This window comes from Helianthus annuus, chromosome 12 (assembly GCF_002127325.2).
Source record: "Helianthus annuus cultivar XRQ/B chromosome 12, HanXRQr2.0-SUNRISE, whole genome shotgun sequence".
Classification (NCBI taxonomy): domain Eukaryota; kingdom Viridiplantae; phylum Streptophyta; class Magnoliopsida; order Asterales; family Asteraceae; genus Helianthus; species Helianthus annuus.
In genome coordinates, this window is record NC_035444.2 from 111,197,848 (window position 1) to 111,202,985 (window position 5,138).

Below are 5,138 nucleotides of genomic sequence, written 5' to 3' on the forward strand. Positions count from 1 at the left end.
TATATCTAGTACACAAAATAGCAAACAATCACACAAGCGTTTTATTATAAAATATATATTCTAAATATATATTTAACAAATTTTATTTACGAAAATCCACCTCCGGTACTTGGTACTTTTGTAATAAAAATCTTGGCGAAGTTTATTTTGAAAATCAAGTTAAAAAATATAATTGTAAACATTTGTTATAAAAATATTTCTAAGTGTTGGAAATTCTAGAAAAATTTCGCCAGAGTTTCCTCTGTAAATGGAGGTGTCGATGCTTTTTAGCATATCATTTTCTTTTGTACAATCATTCAAACAATCAACAATATACGATCTTTAATCACTAATCTTGACAAAATGAGCCTAAACCATAAACTCATGAACTTGAAAGTTTATAAAAACAAATAGTAACTTACTAGCATAATTAGTAAGTCTTGTTATCTTTAAAAATATGATTAGTTTCTTAAAAACTTTATTTTTAAAGAATATGTATTTTCACAACTTCTAGTCATGATTTACAAAAATATTTCTCTGTGGAATTTTCTTGTTACACAAGTGTTCATACACTTGTTTACTTACTAAAAATGTTTTTAGTTCATACAAGATCCGAGTTTTAACAAAACTAGTATTTTTCACTTGGTTCTTCCAAAAAACCACTTGTAGATCTTTAGATCTACAAGTTTACAACTTTATTTTTCAAGAAAACTTATATTTATTCAAGTTCAAAGTTCATGTATGGATGGTTTCATCATCCTTCTGTAACGGCCCTAAATTTTTCCATTTAATTTTTAAACATTGACATACTATATCTAACGAAATTTGGGCATGACCCGTTCGCAAAACGAGCGGTCCCCTGTTTTTCACAATCAAAACATCATTCAAAAATACGCTACGTTTCAAAAGACATAATATACACATCAAAACAAACCTTGTTTCACCTACGAGACCATTAAGTTTAAGTACTTACATACGACTAAGTTTTCAAAAGACAGACATAATAAAAACTAGGATTATCTACTAGACATGGACAAAAGTGACAAAGTATTAAACATTGTCTTCTTTACAAAAGTGCGGAACGCATGATGGGCTTGAGGTGTGTTCGGACCGGGCGAAGCTTGTCATTAAACTTGAGATTTACCTACATCACAACAACGAGTAAACTTCATTAGGACTAAAATTCTTTCTTTTAACTCAAGGTTCCAACTAGCTGGTTTATAGTCACTATGACATCCGCAAGTTGCTAATCTCTAAATACCATTTCCTTCATTCTTGCATTCTATTCTTTTGACCCATTCATAAAAAGGGTCCAAACATACGAATTCATTCTATTGCATACTAAACCATCATATTCGACCCATTTAATAAATTCTACACAAGTACTTTTTCGTGATCGATTCAATTCAACACATCATATGGTAAAACAATAATATGGTAAAATTCTGAATTTGTACAAGTAGCGTACCTCGGTCTTGATTCCCTTGTTGCTTCGCTTGACTTGAACTCTCTTCCTTAACACCTATACATAACCATTCATTCTTTTAATTTATGTCTCATACTCAATTACACACACCAATTGATAAAACATTATACAATTTGCTCATACTTCTTTAAACACATTCAATTCACGTAAAGTTTATGACTTACAAGACTAACATCTTTATTGAGGCATTTTGTCAAACACTTGGTGTGCATAACATGAATGAAGCATAAGGTACAAGTGTTCAAAGCATGGTTCTACTAGTTCATTCTTAGATCATTAAAAACAATCCAAATTTCCCACAATAATCCTTCCAAATCAGTTTCTAACTATTACTAATCTATCAATAACAATTCTCATACTTAATTACAATAATTTGCATATAATTTCATTCATGTTCTTCATTATCTCCCTAGTTCAAGTGGGTTTATGCTTTGAATCGTCCAACTATCTAGAATCAAACATATTTCTTGTTCTATTGTGCAATCCTAACTCATAACTACACAATTACTCACATTTACTTCACGATTGGGTTGAAACCCACTTTTTACAAAACATCAAAACAGAAATTTCGACTTACCAAGGGTTGAACAAGCTTAGATTACTCGATTTAGGGTTCATGCATCCATTAGAACTCTTAGTTTCCTTCTGATTTTTGAGAATTTGTGAAGTTAGGGTTTTGTCTTCTTGGCCCTTGCTCTGATCGATCCACACAAACACACCAGAGTGTGTGTTTATGTTTTTCTTTTATTTATTTGTAATATTAAACTTCCATCCTTTTTAACAAGTTTAGTCCCTCTAATTACTTAGATTGTTATTTGTCATATAACCTTCCTTCTAATTAAGTTACTAACATATATACTTAACTAGGTTAATATAACATGACTAGACATTTTAAGTAACATAAATAAATTGCATATTTTGGGGTGTTACAAGTCTACCCCCTTAAAAGAGGTTTCGTCCCCGAAACCTTAACGCGTACCAAATAATGTCGGGTAGTGCTCCCTCATTTCATCTTCTAACTCCCATGTAAGATCCGATCCTTTCCGATGTTGCCATCGCACAAAGACTTGCTTTATAGTTTTGTTCTGAAGGTGCGTCACTTTGGAATCCTTGATAACTATCGGTCTTTCAACGTAATTCAATCTTTCATCCAATTCAATATCGTCGAGGGGCACGTATGCCGTCTCATCTGCTAGGCACTTTCTCAATTGTGACACATGGAATGTGTCATGTATTCCATCTAAAGTTGGCGGTAATTCCAACCGATATGCTACCTTCCCAACCCGGGCCAAAATCTTGAAAGGTCCTATGTAACGGGGACCTAGCTTTCCTCGCTTACGTAAATGGATTATACCTTTCCATGGGGAAACCTTTAATAATACATGATCACCTATCTGAAACTCCATATGCCGTCTCCTTCGATCTGCGTAGGCCTTTTGTCGATCTTGAGCCGCTTTTAAACGGGCTCGCACAAGATCGATCTTTTCGTTAGTTTTAGCTACTACATCATTGGGCGCAATTTCTCTTTGCCCCACTTCTCCCCAACAGATTGGAGTTCTACACTTCCTTCCATATAACATTTCATACGGTGCCATTTGAATGTTGTTATGATAGCTATTATTGTATGAAAATTCCACCAATGGCAAGTGGTCATCCCAACTTCCCCCGAGATCTATCACACATGCTCGCAGCATGTCGATGAGTGTTTGAATAGTTCGCTCAGACTGACCATCCGTTTGGGGGTGGTAGGCGGTACTGAAATGTAACTTTATACCCATACTCTCATGAAAACCTTGCCAATATCGAGATGTGAATCGGGTATCTCGATCCGACACAATAGATACAGGGACTCCGTGTCAAGATATTATCTCGTTAACATAGATCTCCGCCATCCTTTCAGAAGAGAAAGTCTCCCGAATGGGTAAGAAGTGTGCGCTCTTGGTGAGGCGGTCCACGATCACCCATATAGCATCGTGACCTTTCCTTGTCTTAGGAAGCTTGGTCACTAGGTCCATCGTCACTTCTTCCCATTTCCATACCAGAATTTCTAACTTGCAACTTTCCGTATGGTTTCTGATGTTCTGCCTTTACTTGCAAACACGTCTGTTGATGCACGGAATGTCTGTTGACTGCGTCTACAAGAAGTCTAAGGTCTAGATTGGTCAACAGGGGGTCAAATTGTAAATATTGTGTTAAATATAAGTAGGTTCGCTTTTATGTCATTGTATATAGTGGTCCGCTCATAGGTGCTTAATATGGTCCGCTTATTGTGCAGTGATGTAGGTCCGCTCATATGGCATGTCATATGAGCGGACCTCATACATATGTTTGTATGCTGGAGCGAAACTCTGTCAAATTTTCAGTAGAAAAGCAATAAAAGCAAAGGAAATTAATAGGACAAGCTGTTGTAACCTTGCATATTCTGATTCCGCCTTTATATGTGAAGATGAGCTACCTTGACTGATGTTTTAGGGTCAAACAACGATCCAACAAGTGGTATCAGAGCTCAGGACGAGGAGTTCATACTACTATAGCTTATATCTGCAGAAATCTCTCTTTTCTACTCACTTTCTCTCATACTTTTTCGGTTTTTAGTGGTTCCTACGGTTGAAATTGTCTGAAATTTGAGTATAACGTGTAAAACACACTAATAACAAACCCTAGAAAGTTTTAGAGTGAAATTCGGACTAAAAATGGTTAAAACCGGCTAAAAACAGTGGTTCGCTTTTTCGAACAAAGTGGTCCGCTTTTTTTGTACATTAGTGGTTAGGTTCGCTCCAAATTCATAACAGGTTCGCTCGAAATACTTGTGTGGTTCGCTTTTTCAGACATTTTTACAGAACAGATTCGCTCGAATGGACACTTTCTGGTCCGCTCGAAAGTACATTTCTGGTTCGCTCATTAGTACTTTGTTGGTTCGCTCGAACTGACATAGTTGGTTTGGTCCGCTCGAACGAACATTGTTGGGTTCGCTTTTTGATACACTTTCTGGTTCGCTCGAACTGCATTTTGTGTGTGGGGTTCGCTTATCTGAACCTGTTTGATCCGCTTATCTGTCATCAGTACAGATTGGTTCGCTTTTGTGGTTCTGTTTTTCAAAAATCTCGAAAAATTTTCTAAGTGTTGGTTGATTTTGTAGGTACAATCAAAATGGATGATATTTTCATGAATCCCTTCAGCGACATGTATGCTTTCACGGGAAGTTCTGGAAACAACGATACGTCTTCAAGCAATACGAATGAGGATACACCTAAGGGAAAAAGAAAGAAGCTTGGGAGTCGGAGAGTGCATTTGGTACATTCAACAAACCTCCGAAGCTAATGGCTATAGAAGATTATAGTAGGTGGTCTACAAAGTTTGAAGACTGGCTGATGGCATTCGCATTTGCAAGTTGGAAAAGTATGAAAAACGGATATGCAAATGGGAAGAAGAATGGTGAAGCATTGAGATCAGAAGAAGAAATTGAAGGATTTGTAACCGAGCAAAAGTGTGTGGCTTTATTGTTTCAGTCGGTGCGGGAAGACATCATTTCGTTGATAGACTACTCCAATGCTAAAGATTTATGGGAAAAACTCAAGAAAAAGTGTCTAGGGAGTAATGAGATTGTAAAAAATAAAACGAAACTTCTTAGAAAAGAGTTTGACATGTTTAGTTGTCTTAAAAATGAATCGGT

The 5,138-nt window shown here is 36.2% G+C and overlaps 1 long non-coding RNA gene across 1 annotated transcript; it reads right to left on the minus strand.

Moving 5' to 3' along the window:
• Positions 1-859: 859 nt before the first annotated feature.
• Positions 860-2,158, minus strand: LOC110896329. Its single transcript, XR_002567841.2, has 3 exons — positions 2,043-2,158; positions 1,448-1,501; positions 860-1,123 (listed from the first exon to the last, which is right to left on the minus strand). It is a non-coding gene; the product is annotated as an uncharacterized LOC110896329 (long non-coding RNA).
• Between the last annotated feature and the right edge of the window lie 2,980 nt (positions 2,159-5,138).